Raw genomic sequence first — 23238 nt, forward strand, 5'->3', positions numbered from 1 at the left:
TTGTTTTATCTCAAAGTAGGTGTAATGAGTTTGCACCTTTTGGTGGTTTAAAACAACAAAAAAAACTCCATTAATTCCTCCATGTAAAACAATGGACCCTTTACCACAGCCACACAGGAATAATTTGGTTAGATTATTTACACTCAGTGCTAAAATTCTGGAGAATGTGCTGCTTCGACACCCTTCCAGACAGCTTTTTGAAAAATGTCTTCAGTTGTTTCAACTCATTAACAGAGCCGCCAGGAAAACTGAACACATCACTCCCGATCTTCAAGTCAGATTTAATGTATATAGCCTAATGTCACAAATTTAATAGCTTCTGCTAGTTTATAAATCACTCAGTGATGAGGGGACAATGCACGTTGCCGACGTCCCTAACGCTATAAACCCAGCAGGGCTCAGAAGGCAGTCAGCTGGTAGAACCTCGAGTCAGAACCAAACAGGGTGAAGCTGCTTTCAGCTACACAGATGGAACCAACATCTTGATGGTCTCAAATGTGCCCCATAGTCACTTTCAAATCTAAACTAAAAACTGCTGTTTTTCTTTAATTAATTGGTTTCTCTTAAGTACTTTGGTCTCTTCTCTTGCATTCAGGGCAACGTACAACTTATTGCTGCATTGTTAATTGCTCTATATCTGTGTTTCAGGTCAACGATTTTCTTTGTCTATTTATTTTTTAATGTATTTTATTTCATTGTCAATTTTTCAAAATCAAAAAAGGGCTTCCACACTCTGAAAGATCCTTCAATATTGATTTTTATTTTTTAGCTTTAAAAAAACATTTTTTGGACAATATTTTGACCATTTTCACCTTGTTTTATTCTTTATCCTGTGTGAATTGTACTACATACATTTTAAAAAAAGACGCTGTGCCTTGTCTTGAAAAAGCTCCAACTGTGATTACTATATAGGTTTCATTAGGAATGTTTGTGTGTGAGTAACAGCAAGGCTCAGGAGGTGCAATCATGAAATTACAGCATTTTCAAACCTTGTTTTCCTGTGCAAAGATTGACAGATTACCCAGTGTATTTGCCATGTAATGCTCCCACTAAAGACCCATTTTACTTTTATAAAACTGTGCTTATCTTCAAATGTCAGTTAAACACCGAGCAGTCAGAATGGTTTTGCCATGTCAGAGAGGAAACAACACAGGCCTGATGGAACAATGTGTGACCAGATGGACAAAGATATGGAGGCAACCTGTGATATTACCATGATAAATCATGAGACTGTTCTTAATCCAGTCTCATCATTATTGTACCCTTGTTTCAATATGGCACGTCCATATGTGCCGTTGGTGCACCAGGGAAACATTTACATACGGATATTAAAATGCACTGTGCCACCAGGTAGCAGAAATGTTTGCTTTGATTCATGGTGAGTGGCTTTTAAGTTAAAGATGGTTGAGGTTGTTCCATCAGCAAACAATTCAATCAGTTTTCTTGTAGAGGCAACATGAGATGGGGAGCAGAAGGAGGTGTACATGGAGTAGAGAAGGGTTGAATAATTAACTGTGTCTCCGGGGAGGGCTTTGCATACTCCTCGACATCACTGTAGAGGCAATCCACCCAACAGAAAAGACCACCTCATTCCTTATTCATGGAAATGGCCCACTTCCTTCCCAGTCATATGACTTGAGTCTAAAAATACTCCAGAGGTCATTTGCCAGGCTTATTATGATCAATATTTCCTCCCTGCCTAGCCCCCTCTACCCAGCTGCTCCCAGGTGGGATGCTGCTGTGCTCAGAAAAGCTAGGCAGCACCAAAGGGGTCCAATAACTGTACAAGTGAAATACATGCGGTATCGCCCAGATAATGTTGTGTGCACTGATATTACATAAGTGAATTACATTTCACTTGACAGTGCCATGGGAACTGCACTGAAAGGTTTAGTGGAGTCTTTTATTTTTATATGATACAGTTTTAAAGTGCTCAGCCTTGTAATGTGTAACTGGACATGTTCATGCAAACAGTATCCGATGTTTTACTGTCAGATTAAACCTAAATCACAGGCAAAAGCCATTTAGTAAGGATTTTCAGAGTGGCCATGCACCACACCTACAGGACTTCATGTGTGTGCAGGTGGCTGTGCCAATAACTGGCATGTTTGCAGTAGAAACCATACAGAGATAATTGTCGTGGCTTACATTTCTCAACATGATGCTGCGTGTTGTGCAACACTCTGTGCTTACATGCACTTGCAATGCACTGAGCGTCAGGACAGAGTAATCATCTAAACTCAGGGTCACTCAGAAAGCAGCGGGGAGGTTAGTGTGGCTAGCAGCAGTCTAACATATTCGATGTTTTACACACATTACCCAGATTGCTTGACATTTGGAAATAGCACCCGCATACTTGTCTACTCTTCTGATTCCTTATACCCCATACTGTCCTCTTCTTTAACAGATTCACTTTTTTCCTCTGCTTTTTTTGTGTTGTTCCAATTCAAACAAAAAATAAATTAATAAACATGAGAATACCAAAGAATTTGTGATTGCAACAATTTTCTGGGAGAAATGGTGCATTATCTGGCAGAAATGCAGGGGTGCCGATATTTCTGACCATGGCTGTAAATCTAAACTTAAAACATTAATATGCAGCATATAAATAGTTGGAAATGTGTTTTATTGATTAGCTCTGTGGCCTCAGAGCACTGCACAGATATGTTTTGTCTTTTCTGTGCAGATTATTTGTACTCTGAGTTTTCACCAGGCATCTGTGTCAATTTTACTCCACCTCACCTTTAGGGGCAATTGACTGTTCTGTTATGTACACTGCTATCTAATGACTTCCAATTGACTCCAATCACTGACCCAGCTGGGTAACAGTCAGTCCCTCCATACATCATGAGCTATAATATTAATGTCAGACAAGAAAATGCTGGACAGTAACTGTGGGAAACGTATTTGATATTACAAATTTTCAAATTTGAAAGTAAAAGGGGAATTCCAGCAATTTAGTACTAACATTTCCATGAAGGGTCAGAATCAAAGACAAATTCAGTCCCAACTGAGGATGCAGGGTTTTAATTTAGTCTTTCTGAAAAAATGAAATGTTTCTGGAGTCTGCAATCTATATTTTATTATACATCAGTGAAGAACATCTGCTTTATCCATCAATAGTGACCCGTTATCCTACTCATCTTTAATGTGTAAAAACATATACACCTTCCTGCTCATTCTTATGGCTGACAACCCATCAATGACATTGCAAAAAGATTACTTTTTTTTTTTTTTAATACACCTCTTTCCCTACAAATGGAGTAACCGACATACTGTTGGCCATGTTTACAGCTGTATTTTTTTTTTTTTCATTTTCATGATGAAAAATGTTTTCTTACTCCTGAAACCTAGAAAAGCATTTACTTTATGCTAGTTCTCTCTGCAGGATACTCCATCTTGAGTTACAGTACTGCTTCATTCATCAAGGAAAATGTTTGTGAGCAACATTTTAGGTTCTATTTTTGAGTGATCACACAAGGCTCTCTGAGAAAAACCAAATCAAAAAACATTTCTACATCCAGGCCACGTTTGATCTGACCAAAGCGGTTATCTTTTACTTGGATTTCTTTTGCAACCAACAAAGTGGCCCATTCGGTCCACCCTCTACTCCACTGTGAGTACAAGTGACACCATTTAGGCCATTTCCCTGGAGAGGTCACACAAACTCTGTTGCTCCGCCGAGCAATCTGCTGTTAAGTGAAATGTTTGCCCTGTGACAGACAATCCTCTGCTGGGCCTCAAATCCACAGCAGAACCTTACGCTGGCTACTTGGATGCCAAGTCCTTCCAAAACCCTCTGCACTTACTCATTTAACTCCTGGAACATTGTGACAAGTTAAATTACTTTTTAATATATTGCTCTTAATTTCATTTCATGTACCTCTGTATAATTCAAACTACTTCTTGGAAACGGATACATTCAGTGTAACAAGTATTATGAGATCCGTTCCAAGCAGTCTTTCTAGTTCTAAGGTGTTACACACAATTAAGTGATGTGATTGGGTTGTCAGCGCCCAACTCCACAGGGACAACAACTGTCAGTTAGTGTAACTGCCCATGGTGGTGATCATAAGAGGAGGAAGGTTGTGAGAGGTCCCAGTGTGACATAAATATTTGATAGAGCTTTTAATAAAAGACTTAACAAGCTAAATTATTTAGGAGACAGGTCTCAACTGAACCGCACCCAGAGCTAAACGGGTGTATGGTGAATTATTTAGCCACCCACATTTAGCTCCAAAAAAACCTCATCAAGCTAACAAGTTGGATGACATCCTGACTCCTTCCCAGAACCCTTATAAAGTTGTGAAACATGTCTGTTCGCTGTCAGATATATATTCAGGATAAAACTAAGATAAATTGGTCAATGAAATATTTTTCTTTTTACAGATGATGGGTGCTTTGAAAGCAAAGTCAGAAGGCTGAATCTGTATTATTAAGTTCCACAAGGACTACAAACCACAGAGAGGGCATTACAGAGCTCCTGAAGTTCATTTTAAGAGGAACACTTGGCATCAAGAGGCACTGATCCTTGAAATTTGACTTCCATATGATCACCTTTGATTCCTCAGCATTACAAAAAGCAAAAATCCTTAAAACACATAGAAGCCAGTAAGTAAAAGAAGTAAGCCAGCATGGTAGAGCACACCAGAAAGTCAAACATGAAGTGAAAGGACACTGGGCAGTGCAAAATATAGTTGCATCTCACCACTTAAATGACATTAAGGTCATCTTGCAAACCTCAAAACAAAAGTTTGGGAGGGGGTTTCAAAAATTAAACTGATTATTTAAAGTATAGTGTAAAGATCCATGCATGGATTGTTGAAATGTTTATTCCTTTTCAAACAAAAATGAAGAATACATGTCTATATGTGGGGGGGACAAAACAGGGGCTGATGCATTTAAAGGTCCCCACAAAAGTCACCTGTTGGAGGACTGGACCGAAAAATGAAATGAATGAAAGGTGCCCAAAGATATCAGAAGAGTGAATAAATGATCAGGTTGTCCAGATAGCTAGTAGTCTACAAATGATAAGTAATTAGTACAGTGAATGTCACCAAATCTTTTGAAAGCACTGCACATCACACAACCCTCCAATTGTCAGTAGAATACTTCACATAAGGTTTTGCTATTTTCTTTCCTTTTATGACTTGAGACCAAGAGGTATTGGCATTTGCACAAGAAACTGTAGCTGTTGCTCACTTGAAACATCATTTTATATGACTGAGCTGAACCTATCTGACAGAGGGGTCTTGGAAATCCAATTCATGTGGGGTTTTATTTCTATATAGTCAGAGGAAATGCCTGGAAGTAAAAACACATCTTAATAAAACCCTTAACAAGGAAGCCAGAAGGCTCAGCAGGTCTTCACATAATGGTGGAGACTGTGGTATTGATCAACAGCCCTATCAACTCCTCACAGACACGAGTCACTCCGTCTTGAGCCAGTAAGACTCTTGGTTCCTGCACCTTTGCACCAGTAGAGCTGTTCAATGCCCATTTTAGTTAAACTCAACATCTTAAAGCTGCACTGATCAATTTTTTTTTTTTTTTATATTCAATGACAAAGGCGTCGCCCTCGGTGGCAAACCCAAAGGGCATTATCATCAGCTCTGCAGTTCCCCTCGGCTCTCTGGTGTATTGTAGTGTCTTACAGCTCATCATTTTGGTTTTATAGCCCATATCTTTGTTTTAGTTCAAGCCTTCTATATGAATAGGTGCTGATAAACCCGGGTATACTCCTAGCCCTTTACCGAATGACAGAACATGGAAGCCTGCCGTTTTTAAACTATGCCATCACATTTACTTACTGTGACACATCTGGGTATCCTGGTGCGACTTTCATTCAACTTGTCTGCTTGATATTAATTTCTCAAAATCACGCTTTTAAGAAGAGAATCCCAAGTGCCCATGTACCAGTGTTGATTAGAGCTCAGAAACCAACTCCATTATAAGGTCTTCTAGATGATGTCAACATAATCAATAATGCCATTACCTTTAATTGACTGCGATCACACAGTTTATTAGATCAACACCACAATAACCCTCCCTCAAGCAATCCTTTCTGAAAGTCAGTGGAAGTACTTGCCTCCTGCAATCAGCTTTTTACTATGCCTTCATAAGTTTAATGAAATTTCAGCACAGCAGCACTAAAGTGCATCTTCCTGTAACGTCTCCTTTATCTTTGCTTTTTTTAACTCTTCTCCTGTCACACTGATGAATCTGAACTAACGGGCCCTGACTATATATCATTTTATAACAAATGTGGAAACCTTCCAGATATTTTAGAAAGACATGCTTGATTGTGGCTTTAAATATCCTGCAGATAAAGGCAGAATTTTTATATCACTTTTAAACTTCTATCTCGGGACCACCTTTAGTTATGCTTTGCTACTTTTACGGCTTTTGAAGTATATTGGCCTCTTCTCTAGTATATAGAAAAAAACTTTTAGAAAAGTTATCACAAGGCAGTTTTAAAGGAGTGTATGTCAGAGGGAACACAATCCACTTTGATCACAACATTAGTGCTGTAGTACTTGTGTTCCTTGTTATGCCATGGGAGCAGCCAGATACAGTATTTTCTGAGAGCGCTTGTAACCAGGACAGGGTGTTCTCCTCGTTTATCTGCCATGGTTTCCCGCTGGCGTGAAAGGGCTGTCTGTTAATTTTTTATTTCATCATTTGAAACACATCAGTAAAGTAGGTTTCCTAATTAACCCCACTGCCTATGCAGACTGAGCCAGGAGGCAGCTTTAAACACAAGACTCAAAGTGTTTTCTGTTTTACTACGACCTAGTTCCATCACCTAAAACCTCAAAGACAGCATAAACATTCTCCAGAAAAAAAAAACAAAGAAATAGGTATTAGTTTGTCCCATTGGTCAAAAACAGAAAAACCGTAATATAAAATGGCAAAGTTTATTTTAGCGAATGATCGGTTTTGTCGGGGTGGGTGAGCTTATTGTTGCTCGAGTCCTCCTGCTGTGAACTGGCCTTTTTCATCTCACTCCATTCTCTTTTCACTTCTGACAGCAGAAATAGCAGGCCTGGAGACAGCTGCATATCAAATGGAAAACACAGCCTGCATTAGCACATAGACTTTGTGTAGGATATACTGCCATCCACTATCTTGTTATCTCCTGTTTGGGAATTGAATCGGGCAGAGAGGAGCTGTACAGTAATCACACTGCCACATTCAATTAATTGTGTGTTCCAGTGAGTGTGATGCATACGGCCTGTTGTCCTCGCTGCCATAGCACATAAACCTGTCTCGAAAACATCTGAGACAACATGTTGAAATGTGACATTTTATCCTCATTGTCAACCTGGTGAAGATGAAAACAACACTATCAGTAGGCTGCTGCAAATCATGGTCATTGGTTTTAAGCTGTGGTGTTGGATAAAATACTGAGGTGGAGGATGTTTGTCACCTTTTCAGAGATAGTTTGTATAGACCAACATAACTCACATAAATGTAACCAATATATTATAATGTAGAAAAAGTTAAAACAGAAGTAATGTGTAGCATCCCCAACAGAGAGAGAAAAAAAAAAAAAAAAAAGCAATTCAATGTCAAGTAACAGCTTTCTAATGCAGAGACGGTCAGACAGCTTTCCACTTGTGTTGCTCTGCTCCTAGATTTAAAACACTCCCTCAGTGAAATGCACTGGTTCAATGTGGTTGAGTTTCATAGCTTTCATCGCCCTACTGTACTAATAAAAACCCCGCAGGTAGCCGTTTTCAGTACACAAACTCAGATATGCTAGGCACAGATGCAGCCATGAGGAGTGACATTTGCTGAATCCCAGTTCTCTTATTTTATCATTCCTCAGTTCTTGGTCCAGAAGTTGCCGTGGTCTGCCATGATGAAGGATGTCCAAAGGCTCTTATTTCTGCTTTGAGGAGTGAGGTGGCTGACTGGAAGAGCTGTAACCAAGGATACATCCTTCGTATCCTTCGCAGAAGTCTGTTACAGATTGACATGCCACTTTAAGTCAGATGGTGATTGGATGCTTCACATGAAAGATCGAAGGAAAGGGCATGTTATGGCAGTTAAAACATGTTCTCTTCTCCTCACTCTTTGTAGTTTGTTCATGCATCTTACATGGGCAGGACAAAGACTCAGTGAGGGAAATGTGAATGCAATTAGAGGAATTGGGATTTATCTATGGTCTCAGTTACAGCCACCATAACTGATGCTGAATTCATTGGACAAACTTCATTCCATAAATGAGTGTCCTTATATCCTTGTACTATTAGGTCATATTCATCTGTGCAGGCAAAACAAATCCTTAGGTATTATTACTCCTTGTAATGTTTGTTTAATGTTTTCGGTTTTTAAAGCATAGATAAATAAAAAGAATCACTAGCTGTATACAAAACTGCCAAAGCGACCTTGAGTCAGAGGGCTGTGCTTGTTTGAGAAGTCAAATTGTGTACATACTGTACCTCTGCTGTGGCACTGAAAATCACATGCTGATGACTCAAAGCCTCTGAAGGTTGCTTTGTCATTGCAATAAGATGGAAGAACCTTAAACAAATGGAAGGACAAAAGCAGCCTGTTTACTTTGAATTGTAGGAAGGTACAGAAGCTCTTGTTTTTAGTGTTAAGTCACTGCCACAGAGAAGGATTCTATTGCTTTTTGTAATCTTACCTTGGCTTAATTTACATCAGAGATTAAGCATTTAAACTACTGCAAACATTAGCCTAGTGCATTAAAAACTAAATTTTCTTTTTGTTATTTTTAACATTTTTTTTTTCCAGTAATTACTAGCAATAGGAATCAACCTAAAAAACTAATAACTGTTTGTCACAAGTTGCTTTTAGCCAGTTTTGGTTTTTTAGCTTTGGACAGATGCTGGATAGCTGTTCTCCTGTTTTCACGCTTTATGCTAGGCTAAGCTAACCAGATGCTGGCTGCAGTTTTATATTCAACGTACATACTTTGAGTGGTACTAATATCAGCTCTAGGGTTAGCTGTGATATTCCACAGCTTTGCCCACAACTTTGTAACCTCCATTAAGTGCTTTGCTTGAAAAACAGATTGAAAGAAAATATTTGCTGAATTTTCTAGGATTATATTTTCCATTATGAAAATATACATAAATGCTGAAAATATAAAAAGTTTGAAAATGAGATATAAAAAGAAACCAGTAATTGCTTGGGAGAAACTGTCATACTGTATAACCTTCCAAAGTCACACTTTACAAATTCTGCGGAAGAAGTAGGAGGAGGAGACAGACTCACCAGTAGCTTATCAAACAGAGAGAATATGCAACAAATATGGAGATGACATTTCTGCAAATAAATAAACCCAAACTCAAAATACTAACCCAACATCTAAGCTGCCACACATAATAGCATGTGATGATACAAGGGTACAACTACACATTCTTTTTCTTGGTTACCATTAGTACAAAGAAAGAATCTTTGAAATGATCGTCACAAAATAAAAAGAAAAGGGAAACCCTGGCAGTGCTGAGAAATACTGAATGACAGCTGTCACAGATATGGATCAAAACTATGTAGAGGGGGAGTGACATTTGAAACCTGAACACAAACCAGGCGCTGCATGAGACTGCCACACCACACAAGGTGAGTTAATATCCACTCAACCGCTGTGTTTCAGATTTTCAGTCTGTCTCCCAGTGAGAGCATTCAACATTATGCAAAACAGCTGTGTGTTTATATTTGCGGGGGTTTGTATGCTGGAAGGTTATTGTTCCAATGTAGATATAAATAAAAGATTCAAATGCTGACTTTGTCACCCCAGCCTGTATTTCTGATCCCTCAATTCATCTAAATTTATCTGCTGTGTCTCAAGCAAACAGACAGAGCGGAAACAGGAAGTCATCACAGCTTCGTAGAACCACATACTGATTCTTCAATAAAATGTCTCATACTTCAATTTCCATCTCAAACAAATTGTGGAGATTGTTTTTGCATTTCCATCTTCTGAGGTATTTGTAGCACAAAAACTCCCTCAGGGAGTCAATCACTGCTGCTGTTGTATGAAACAAGTTTTGATTTATATCAATAAGTAAAAAGCGGAATTTGAATGAATCGTCCTGTTGTCAAAGACATGTTCAGTGACGATGTCCTGTCATTTGTTCAATGTGATTTTTCCCTAACCTTAAAGGGGAACTCTCCTGGTTTTATACATTAGTCTCTTTACAGGTCTTGCTAAGTACTGAATATGTGGGAAAGGTTGTATAAAACCTCTGTGGCTCCAGAGGGAGCTGCAAAATTGGACACACTGGCTGGAGTCACAGTTGAGTCAGCTACAGATGGGTCTGAAGACTACATGTTTGGAAATGAAAGAAAAATGGGGGTGTTGAGTTAGGAAGAAGTGAGCTTACCAGGCCCCCATAGCTGCACCATAACTCTGCTGTAGGTTAGAGGCTCAAAGCTACATTAGCCACTGACACACCCAAATCCATGACTTGAGCCGTTTGCTGTCACAATGACTCGTGTTTAATGCAGGTGGCAAGCTTTGACAAAGAACACAAATGGATGAAATAAAAATTGCCTGTGTGAGGGTTCAAAAATGGCAGCAGGTCACATGATTCATATAGCTTCAAATTGTTTCAAACAGCCAATTAAGATCCATTGTTTTCCACAGGGAACAGTAGGAGTTTTGAGCATTTACTGTTTTTAATGACTCGTACAGAAAAGCAAACTAGTTCAGTGTCCTGTTGTTGTAGATAGCACAGTTAATTCTGCTAGTTAGCTAGGAACCTAGTTATTAAAGTGACCCAATATGTGAGAGATGCAGTCAAAATGGTTTTAAAATACATTTTGACGTCACTAAATTAAAATACCACAAGAAATCCTATTTCTGGCTCAGAAAGGCAGATGAACTTCACCAACCCCAAACTCTAAATCCACGATGGCTGCTCTCCATTCATCAGCAGTAACAAAGTGTAGTAATATGTTCTTTGTTAGCACTCAGTCGTACACACAGTACCGTCCAGCTTCTATTTGTTAACATGTTGCTACAGTGTTAGTATGCACAAATGTATTGTTATAAACGTATTGCTAACAATAGCTAAAATGGCTCAACAGGTATTATGGTTAACTGAAAACTGGAATGTAGTTAGCTCGGGTGTGATGTCATTCCTTAGCTCTGACTTCCAACAGCGGCATCAGATCAGAAAACACTTCTACTGGACATTTTGGAAGGCAGGTGCAAACTATATCTGCCTGAAAAATATGTTTTTGTCATCAGGTTTGGCTGCGTTGTTGGGTTTGACATGGCTGTTACTCAAGAGCTAAAACAAATTATTTTGAGGCTAAACACACTGAGCAAGATTCATTAACCAGGAGTATTAACATCGTAACAGATGGAGGGAAGCTAAATGCCAGGACATTTAACAAATCTGCATTTTGCAAACTTTAGCAAAAGCCAAAATTGCAGCTGTACCTTTCTTATGTTCACCCTGGCTCACACTTTTTTTCTCTATTGAAACAAAGACACTATATTTAAAAAAAAAAAAAAAAAAAGTTGTAGCATAATTCTGCAACAAACTGGCCCCGTGGAAGCCTCTGCCCAGCCCTTAAGTAAGCTGTGGCTGATGGTCAATTGATCACAGCTGTGGAGGTCAGCACAGGTGTATGCCATGCCCGAGACAAATTACCTGCCAAAAGAAGAGGGAGAGAGAGAGCGGGAGGGAGAGAGGGACATGTGGAGCAGAGCAAGCCTGACAATATCTGATTTCTATGATTTTACCGAGTAAGCAAAGTGATGGAGAAGGAGGGATTCTACGGCCCAAGATGGTGGAGAGTTTCTCTGTCAGTGCTATCCAGAGGGAATGAACTGGTTGGCAGGTCCAAGTAGCATGAAAATAATTGTCACTGTGTGCACTGTGAGCAGATGTTTGTGTCGGTAAAACCCATTTTGAACATTTTACTTTCTGTATTATGGGTCCTATAAATGGTCTTGTATTGTATAAGTTGTAAGTTTACATTGCTGGTCATAGAAAAGATGTTATTGCAAATTTCTGTCCAGGAGTCGGAGCTGAGGGAGAGTTAAATCGTTTTCCCAGTTGAGTTTAGGTATTGTTATTGTTGAAGCTGTATTTGATATCAGTTTATATAGCTTGGATATCATTTTCTTGGAATATGTAATTTTCATAATCTCTTCAATTAATTTGGAGGGTTGTAGTGGGTTATTGGTTACACTAATCTTTGACTTAATTGTGGATTTTAGTTGATTGTACTGGAGGAACTGTTCTCTCTGAACTTCGTACTTCTGGATCAGTGTATTCAATGATATGAACTAGTTATTTTCAAATAGGTGGTGTGAGTGATTCCTTTGTGTTGCCATGTTGGGAAATAGATAGGATTATTACGGTGTGCAGTTGAAAATCAGGGTTGTGCCAAATAGGAGTGTATCTACATGGTGCAAGTGATGATTTAGTGATTTTGTTTGCTTTCCACCAGGCTGTCAGAGTTGACAGGATTGTGATGTTCTTAGAGTAATTCATTTTCTTAATATCTTGGGTAGAAAAGGAAGATCTGCAACTGAGTTATTAAAGTTATTTTTGGAGTAATTTTACTGAAATTCTATCCATGCACTGTTATAACTGTCCTGAATCCATTTGACTAAATAACCCCAGCTCACACTTGATTTGTTAAAGAACATGGTTAATTAGAAGTCATTAGGTGGAGATGTTTTTAATCCGTAGACTGACTACATTTCATTTTATAAAGCATCCCAAATGTCTTTTCCCAGCATTAAAATGAGTCAATATGGCCTATGGTCAGTTTTTATCTGTCTGGCGGTGTTGTGGCTGTGACAGAAGTCTTCTTAACAGAGTGTTTCCATACATACAGTATTGAATACTTACTGCTTTCTTTATTATGTACATGTGCTGAAGCTTTTAGATGCAACTTTGCCTCATTCTCTCTTGCTCTACTTTTTCACTTTTTAGCTTCCTTTTCCTGTTTGTTGCCAACATGTTGTACTGCTAGTATAATAAAGATAGTATAATAAATATATAGTGTATTTACCAAAAATATGTGTCTTCATCCCTAGTGGTGATGGGACATAGCATTAGCTGGAAAACCTGCCCCAGTGTGTTATTACACTGCTACTTATGTCACCATTCTCCCACAGCATGCAACTAATTTCTGCCCGAGCTCGTCTGGAATGTCATAGTCAAAGTCAAACCTTCAGCTCTGGATAATCCGTTACTCACCACAGAGACCACAGAAATCCAATCCAAATTCAATTTGGCCTGTGATTGATTACCATGCTTGCTACATAATTAGATGGGCTGCTAGGCTAATAACTAATGTAGATACATAAAAGCCATTTCCTTCAGCTTTCATGTAAACATGCTGTTGACATCTCTAGCCACGTATGGCCATGCAAAATCACTTATCTGTCACTGGCTTGTACAAGAATTTCCCCCAATTCCACCAATGTGTCAATCAGCTAAAGTCAAGTCTAGAATTATTCTATAAACAAGTTTCTAGATTTCCCTCCTCTAAGAACTGTGAGCGTTCTCCTGATTTCTGAAGTGACCTTTACAAGGAAAGTACTACATCACAATAATCCAGCAAAAAGATTTAAACATGTTAAAGGAAGCCATTTACTTTAGAAACTAAAGTATGAAGTAAGTACAGACAGTGTTTTGCAGAGAAATGACAGCCTGTGGGAGTATCTGGTCTGAAGTGAGCTTTAAACAGTTAATTTGCCACCTTGATTTTTGATTGTCATGAGTAAATATTTTGGGATTAAAGTGTTTCTGGTGCAAAATATTTGTCCTTCACACCAATCACTGCGCTGACAGCATTTTGGTAGTGCATTAAAGTAAAGAAAACAACCTTATGTGTGAACTCATCTTAAATATTAGCACAGACACACAATACAAGTGTAGTACTTCAGACAAGAAGCAAGTAGTCAGTAAAACCAAAAAAGGCCAGGTGCACTGTGTTTTTGCACATAAAGGAGTATTTGCTCAAACAGAAAAATGTGCTGTGGGAATGTGTGTATGCCGTACACCATATGTACACAAAGGTATGACTCAGCTAAGAAGAGTGATGAGGGCCTACCGCAAAGTGAGAAAGAAAGCCACACATGACCTACAAAACAAAACATTTTTGGATCTTTAGAGTACATCACGGGTCTAAATAGTGTCTGACCAGAATTCCACTTTATTTTTAGGTGTTTGTAATGCAATGTCATTGTCAACATGCATTCATACCAGAATAAGACAAACATGGCAGATCACAAATGTGACCCGGTTCATGTGTCAGCATCAATCAAGGGATCATTATGGTTAACAGCATAAACTAGTGCAAGATGCTGCAGCCCTGTTAGAGGACAGTACTGCATTGTCAACGTTCACTTTTTACTATTATAGCTGTAGGAATTTAAATGATGCTTGCAGATATAGTTACACTTTCATGATGACTCAGATGTGCTTCTGTCTCTCTCCCCTTTACAGTTGCTGATGAGTAAAGCAGGCTCACCTGGCCACATAAAAGCCTGAGAGGGAGGACCTGTTGTGGCTGCCTTCACCAGCAGCACAGATCCCATTTTGCTGCGTGTTGTATTATGCTCAAATTATGTTTGCATTAGTTGAGTAGAGGAGTCAATGGCAGCAATCTTTAACTTTACTTCATAGTTTAGTTATACAGCTTTAGGCTGGGGAGGAAGCCCGAACCTGACAGCCCGATGTGCAGCGAGGCTCAGGGTTTCCCTTTATTTATTTCCTTTGGCAGGGGATCTTGCTCATTCTTCTGTTGTAATTTTTGTCATTAAACTCGTATGAACATTAGCATCTTGGCAGCTTCTTGCATATGTTATGTTTTCCTTTGAGCCAGGGTTGAGTCAGGACCATAAACTGCATAGCATCCACGTTGCTCTGTAACACGACTGGTGACCTCATGGAAATTGATTTTAAAAGGGTATTTGACCTGTAATGCAAATCTGAAAAAGCAGTGTGTAGCAGAAATTACTATACTTATGAATATTAATTTAATATTTCAAATATTTTAATACCTTATTAGAGTAGGGCACCAAATGGTGCTGTCACACTTGATGAATCAGAATAAAACATCTCTTCAAAATATCCATTGTGGACTTGTGGGTAGTACAAATGACATGCTTATCTTACTTGTCTGCTTTAATAGTAGAGAACATGCAGTTTGAAAAACATCTGTTTACCAGGCACTAGGGGAATTGTAGAATCCAGTGCATACCATAAAAATGACTAAAATTCATGATATCTTGGCCTTTTTGCATCACTTTAATGAAACTGCTGCTGCTGTGCCTGTCTCCAAACACCCACATCAACATTCAGCCACTGTTTTGCAGTCATATGCTTGGAGTGAGTGTTCTTGAGTGACAAAACCATATCATGCAGACTGGAGAGCATTCATTAATGCAGGGTTTTTGACTGATGTCAGCTGGACTGACAGGGGATGAATGTTAAGAAAAGCTGGGGGCATCATACGCAGCAGCACTGAGGTGCCACAACATCAAAGAGAGAGGCAAAGCTTTTTGATATAGAGACGAGGACAGCGGGACAAGCTTCAGCCCTGACAGTTTGCCACAGTGTGCTTTTGTAGATTACTGTTTGGTCTTTCCCAGGCGAACGCCGCACAGAAAGTAAGCAGCTGACAGGCTGACAGAAGACACATCAGGGCATCGCTCCACGTTAGCTAAACAGAAATGCAGAAGTCAAAACAAGTTGTCTGAGATGTTTGCAGGCCTTGTAATAAAAGTGTTTTTACTGTTAAGGTTTGATGACGCAATCGGCAATTGTCAAATACACCATACGGCATAACATGCAGGACCAACAAGTTAAAATAAACAAATTATATTTAGGGTTCAGTTTGGCTCCCATGGTCTGAAAACAGACAACAATAATCTCAGCATTTACTGCATTTCAGCAGTGTGATTACAAACCTACCCCCCACACTAACCCACTAGTTTCTGAAACAAACCAGCAAAGAGGAAATCAATCCTCCAGCACTTGACATGAGGTGAAGCGAAACATCGACTTGATCAAAATCCTTGACTATGACTAATGGCCACAAAAACAACTACTCCTTGTAGCGGCTAATCATCGGCCTGTGTTACACAGCATTTTAATGCAATGTTCTGCCATTCAAACCGAAAACACAGCGAGTGCTCCCCATGGAGCAGCCTCACCAGCACATCCACTGGGCTGAAGAGGAACATCTGCTTGGCGATTCAGGAGGTACATTACAAAACTAGGAAAAAGGTCATCAGCAAGAAGTTATTGCACAATTTTGAGACTTACTTGCAATAATCAAACTGTCTTTCTGACTAATGTAAAGATATAATGTAAAACATGGTCACTTGTTCAGACAAAGTGAAAATGTATCATCATCCCACTCTGCAGTTCTGAGCTCTAAAACATTTTACCATCTTTCTGCTCATTGTGTTGGTTTAACAGCCTGAAATTCTACCGTTTTATCCACTTGCACTGCTGCCATCAAACATGATTTGTGCTGCAGTGACAGCTCTCTTTTATTAAAATCCACTGTACAATACCTGCACAGTACCAAACAGCAGACAAGGTTAGTAACTAGCTGGTGAACATAGTGGAGCATTTAGCAGCTAATGAGCCAGACATTTCCCCTCAGGACTTAGTGAAGACCAAAACAGTGTTAAAAGAAAAAAGGAAATTGCACTTGGATTTAACAGGTGCCCAGAAACGACTCCAAGTGAAGGATAAAGTCACTTTGTACCTGCTGCTTATATGAATAGGCAACTGCAACACATTCACCATATCAACTTTACATAATAATGTTAGTGTTGTTTACATATTGCTGTGCTGCCACCAATCAAAAATCTACCAAATAAAAAGTTCTTATTTTTACCGAAGCTGCACATGAGCTATCCAGATTTTCCACCAGATTTCACATTAACATAATAATGTTAGTGTTGTTTACATATTGCTGTGCTGCCACCAATCAAAATTCTACCAAATAAAAAGTTCTTATTTCAAGCTGCACGAGCTATCCAGATTTTCCACCAGATTTCACAGCGAACCACTGACCACACACACACTGACCTTCACAATACCTAACACATACACACATATATATATATATATAGCATTAACCTTCTCAAAGTATGTGCAAAAACCCTTTTTAAAGGAACTTAAAACACCATTGTTTACTTGATGGCATTTAGTCTTCTTCTCCTCTTTTATTTTTGCATTGCCGTCTTCTTTAATGGCACATCATTCCTGCCAACTGTCGATATGCACTAGTGCCTCCTGAAGTCGGTCAAAATGGGTATTACATTACTCTTGTACTGATGGCATGCATGTGAATCCCTATAGCAAAATGCATTATATGAACATTACAGGGACCCACAAATCAAAACTCTACTCTACAGCACCACACTGATGAAAAAAGTCACAGGGTACCTTAAAGTTTAGCCATTACTGAGACCACAGTGACCTCATTTCATCACACCAGAGGTAAAAAACTCAAATTTGTTTCAGAAGTATTCAAAACTAATACATTTGAAAGGAAGGCAACTGCAGGTCTGCAGTTGCAAACATGCAACATGCACCCTTTCAATTAAATGTAACTGACATGTTTTCCACTGAGGAAAAACCTGACCTCCCTGCGCTTTGTCTGCCTCCCACCACCCACACACATTCTTATCTCAGGGAACCAAGTACAGCAGCTTAGAAGCTACAAATAAACCCGCTTAATTATACTGTAGCTAACCATAGGCTGCACTCAAAACCATTAATTATATTCCATAAAGCTGCCCACAATTGATTTGTTATATCTGATGTGATAGCCATCAACTGCTTAAATACACACTGCAAGCTCAGAGGCTGAGAGCACCAGGGCTCATTGGTGGAAGATGGATGGCTTCACAAGGCCAGAATCAATATGTATCCCACACAAGTTGGGAATTAAGCTAAAGACTAAGCTGCTCTCACTTCCTGATTGGTCCAGTTGTCAGACAACATCCCACTGCTCTGTCCTACTCCTAAATTATCACACAAACATGCAAACACCCATTTTTATAATAATATAATATACAGTATACAACCCCAAATCAGAAGAAGTTGGGATGGTATGTAAAATAAATCAAAATTAAAAGTGAAAATAGTGATGTGTAAATCACCTGTGTCACACTGAAAACAATACAGCAGCACATTATTTGAAGTGGTATCTCATCAATTTTATCCTTTATTTTACTTTTACATTGTGATACTTTTACTTAAGAAAAAGATGTGAATACGTCTGCTACTGGTGCTAAAATGCAAACCAACATGCTAGTTATATAACATGTTATATGCCATTTCTTTAAATCATCTTTAACTGTTTATTCTTTGGGGTCAATCTAGTGCTGTAATCCAGCTCTATCAACTGGCTCAGTCGCTTGTAATAAAATAGGACCCTTTTTTCTTCCATTCTTTTGAGGGTCATTGTAGCTGATAATGATAGTAATTGTGCAATACCATATACCATTATATTTTCTGAGACAGGTATCATACCGTGAAAATCTCATACCGATTCAACCCTAGCTGTGAGCTTGTAGAGCAACATCAGGCTGCCTTCAAAAACTGAAGCTTTCGTTTTGCAACTTCTCCTTCTCTGATGTTCAAATCTGAGGCAGATAACCCTCTCCAGAAGAACTTTTACAAATTAAACATGGGCATTAGGTGGACTATTAAAAACAGCTGACAATATAAGAGATGGACAAAACAATAATTCATTCCCCCCCCAAAAAAAGAAATCCTTTAAAAGCAATATTCAAAATATAATATTACAATTAGAAACAAGTGAAGCAGCATGACTTTACTGGAACAGCCCACAAAAAGACAAAGTTCAGCAAAGCTCGAGATAAGCTAGCACACGTCTGACTGCTATATCTCAGTTCTGCCCTCAAGTCCAAAAGCAACCTTCTGGTCTTTCATCTGACTGTGTATTCATATCAGTGTCTCAGACAAACAAACACATGTGCAGCCTACAGAGCTGACTGTGTATTTGGGTTGTCTTTGTGTCTCTTCCACAAGATTGGAGCGGCACTCGCTTCCAGCCTCCCAACACAATACTCCTTTAGTGGGAATAATTTAATTTGTTGCAGTATTCCACACAGAACATTATCTATGTGAACAACACTTGAGCAGTCACTCAGCAGTTTTGTTCAAGCTATCCAAAGAGATTAAAGAAATCACATCGCAGAGGAAACAGAGTGTGGGGGCTCCACATACTGTCACAGTGTACAACTTCTCAGAGAACCACGCTTAGTTTGCGGTGCTCCCCAAAGTTGGTGGCGAGTTCTGCTCCTCCACCCATTCACAAGTCCTCAAGAGAAGGCTGGTAATCACTGCAATTAACATTCTACTAATTAAGGCTTTGCTTGGTAGTGCTTTAATGGATGGCACAATACTGACAAATTAATCCATGCTCAGATAATAAATCTGATTTCACAAAGCACAAAATCATTAACCCCATGACCCAATGATGGCATCCAACAGAGGATGTGAGATGCACTGATTGGGTGCAGCTGGAGACAGGCTCTTATTGGCATATTTGGAGGGGGAAAAAAATTAAGCTTTTATTTCCACGTTTTTTTGTGTCGCTGTGATGTTTGACATGGCTTCAGTGACTATACTGTTCAATGCATTTCTTATGCATTATTCACACTGACCCTTGCTTCTGTAGAACAAGTTACACATACTATGTGAAATCCTATAAGGATATACTGCACGGCCAAAAGTACATTTGTTTGTTTGTTTTAATCTGGTGATTATTAGGCACAGTTTGGACAAGGCCCTTTGGTCGACGTAGGGGAAAACTTAATCCCACTGCATACTCTACAATGATACTATGAATCCATGTCCATCTTTGTGGATTTAATAATGCCCTTTCCTCTTCAACAATGCATGTATAACAATACGGTCATTAACAAAAGCTGCGTTTCCATTAGAAGGTCCCTGGTACTTTTGATTCCCAGGAACTAAAACCCAGAACTGACCCTGGGGTAAAATTCCCTTGAGTGCATTGTGATTTGCATTTCCACAACAGGGCTGAAACCCAGGAAAGATTAAACAAATGTCATGCTCTCCCCCACAGCCTCTCCTGGCTGTGCTCCATGTGTGGAAGCGCTGACCAGCAGAGCCACTCCACAAACACCAAAACCATAATTTCTGAACCACTAATCTCACTCACTGGTCTGTTTTTGTAGGCCCACTGATAAAATGCTCCTTACAAACTAAGAACTTGGAGTCGGCTGTTAAGTCAAGTTAAATGTTTGCACCACAGGGTCCTACATTTGATCCGTCACCAAAATTCAGCCTGATAGTCCTTGGACCTTCAGACGTTCAGCAATCACACGGTACAGGTGTAATGTTTAGTTGCCCATATACTTTCAGCATTTTACTGTATTTACATGGGAACTAAATGCAAATAAAGAAAGTTAATATCAGGTTTTGGTGTCAGTCCTGGGAATAAAACATGCAAGGCTTCTGTCTGGGCTCAGCGTTCTGTGCCAGTGTTGAATAGTTGTACAGCTACATGGCATTGTTCTCTCTCTGCTTTTCTCAGACTTGCTGAAGTGCTGCCGTCGCTCTTTCCACTTACATGTTTACAGCACAGAAAAGCCTTTTGTTGAATGCTGTGAAAAGCCATTCTGGGAAATACAGGAAACTGCTAACTGAAGCAAAAGTTGACAATGCAGGTTGAGAGGAAATGGGTACAGGAACAATGGAAATTACAACACTTTAGTTACGCCAAATCAGACAGTTTTGATGTAGAACACTGTCAGAGCATCTGGAGCTGGATTTATGCCATTCTAGGCTAGATCACCGAACAAGTAAAGAGTGTTCCAGATGCCCAGGGGCCACAGAAGTTTCCATTTCCCTACGAATTTTGGAAATCATATATATAATTGCCTATTTGTTATGAAGTTTACACCAGTAAAATATAGCACAGCAGCTAGGTTCAAAACTATACTGTGCTTAATGGGAACATGAAGGTACATAATGCACAGGAGGACCAAACATGTGCATACTATTGTCTTCAGCTATAATCTTGAAACCAGACAGACTCTGTTCATGATTATAAGGAGAGTCTTCCAGTGCAGTGTGATTGCTAAATTAAGCAGCAAACATCATGCATCGCACACGACTACTGAGCAAAACAGGTCAGCCAGAAAAAGAACACACAGGTCCACCTCATGCTTCCCAAGGTCTTACAGTTACTGCACGCGTGCACACACACACACACACACACACACACACGTGTATGTTTTTCTCTCTCTCTCTATGCTTATGTGAGCAAATTTGAGCTCAAAACCATCACTGTGGAGGACATTTTACCTGATCCTCACACCTTAAAGAAATGTTTGAGGGTTAAAACTTGGTTTTAGGGTTAGACATTTACAATAGTTGTGATGGTCAAGGTAAAGGTAAGGGCTAATGAATGCATTATGTCACTGACTGTCCTCAACCCTAAAGAAAGACCAGCGTATGTGTGTGTTCTAGAAAAACCCTCATACAATGGAGACCTGCATCTGGGTTTGTAACGTTTTTCTTCAGCCCAGTTTAAAGTCTCACTATCAGTGGGAAAAAAAAAAAAAAAATTCACCGGCAAATGGAATTCTATTTAAAGTATTAATTTATATTATTTACCTTTTATCCCTCGCTATGTTGCTTAGCAACTTTCAGAAAATATAAAGAATAAATAGCAATTACATAAAACTGTATTATCAGTTGCTGAATTAAGCTGTGAAAGTCAGGCCAGTGTTCACTGGGATATACAAGCTATTGCAGAAATATTAGTGGAGTCAAATATGACTCATAAAACACAACACAATCACTTTCAGTCTCACATTTTGCTGAGGATTGGGACTGAGCCAGTGGTCAGCAGCGGAAGTTTTGAATTAATCAAATGTTATTAGCTTATAGTCTCCCACACACTTTGCACAGCTTATAAAATTAGTCTCAAAGGATTGTTTCACTTTTACAATAAATTCTCTTTTTAAGTAATGTTTGCTTTGTAACCCAACAACGGAGGAACGTTCTATGGGTCTTTCAAAGCAAAACATGCCGTGCATTCACACACACACATTCTCAATAATTCAATGTGCACCCCAGAAATGGTGGCAGAGGAATGATCTACAATGTGGCACATATTGGGAATAGCACTTAGGCCTCATCCTAGATGTTGTTTGTTTGGTGCGTAGTCAATATAGTGGCAGCTCTATCTCCATGATTGATAAGGTCCTCCGTATGGGGCCCGACTTTCCATTAGCAGAGAATGCCTCCCACTGATTTGTGCTGTCATGCAAGCAGCTCATTTCCTCATAATACTTTGTTTTTTAACCGTGTTTACAGTTCCATTCTCCTCAACCAGAAATTTCTTTCAACAATCATCCTCCTTCCTTTTCTTTTCTAATATTCCTTCATTAAACGTTTTAAGAGTCGCTAGCTGCTGTGCCCTTGGGAGGCAGATTAGGTGTTGAATAAACTTCTTCATTTCATTTATTTACTCATTTGTGCTGAACACAGCTCACCACGCTATGTGGGTGTATGTGGTCGTGGGCTGACACACACATTTTGCTTGGCAGAGGGCCACAAGGGACACCAGCAAACAGCTGTTCCTGGAGCAGTAGATTTTCCTGGCAAGGCCAACAGTGCTATCCGTACTACAGTGTGTGTGTGTGTGTGTGTGTGTGTGCTCAGTAACTTAACAACCAAGAGGCCATATGGACACGGTTATATTTATTTATATCACTTAGCAATAGATAGACTCTTGCTATCAGTAGCTAATGGAGCTTACTGCACTGTCTCTCGCTGCCAGTGTCAATGTGTCATCTCAGGAGTGAACTGTAATTATTTAGAAAACATTTTGCAATATCCAGTTTTGCTATTTCCAGTTCCTGGATATATGTATACTTCAAACATTTTCCTTTTATTGGACAGGTCATAGTTTACAAAGGCACAGGAAACAAGGACAGAGAGAAACGAGTACAATATGGAAAAAATGACCAGCTGGGAATCCTAACAGAGTTATATGGTGTGTGTGTGTGTTATTAGTCACATTGCTGGGGCTACACTTGCATTGTGGAGACTTGGCCATCCTTGTGGGGACCAGCATCAGCATTTCCTGACCTTTAGGGTGATGATTTGCTTAATATTAGGGTAACATCAAGGTTAGGCAAGTAGTGGTTATGGTCAAGATTAGGGTAAGTCTCCAAGAAATTAGTGCAAGTCGATGTTA

At 39.3% G+C, this 23238-nt stretch overlaps 1 long non-coding RNA gene across 1 annotated transcript in view; it reads right to left on the reverse strand.

Moving 5' to 3' along the window:
- Positions 1–4871: 4871 nt before the first annotated feature.
- Positions 4872–23238, reverse strand: part of LOC109967144 (uncharacterized) — a 32693-nt gene continuing 14326 nt past the window's right edge. Inside the window, exons 2-3 of the long non-coding RNA XR_002275892.1 lie at positions 8448–8529; positions 4872–8011 (exon numbers count right to left, since the gene is read on the reverse strand). This is a non-coding gene — a long non-coding RNA (uncharacterized LOC109967144). The remainder of the gene's footprint in view (positions 8012–8447; positions 8530–23238) is intronic.

The sequence above is a fragment of the Monopterus albus genome, unplaced genomic scaffold (genome assembly GCF_001952655.1).
Source record: "Monopterus albus unplaced genomic scaffold, M_albus_1.0 scaffold126.1, whole genome shotgun sequence".
Taxonomy (NCBI): domain Eukaryota; kingdom Metazoa; phylum Chordata; class Actinopteri; order Synbranchiformes; family Synbranchidae; genus Monopterus; species Monopterus albus.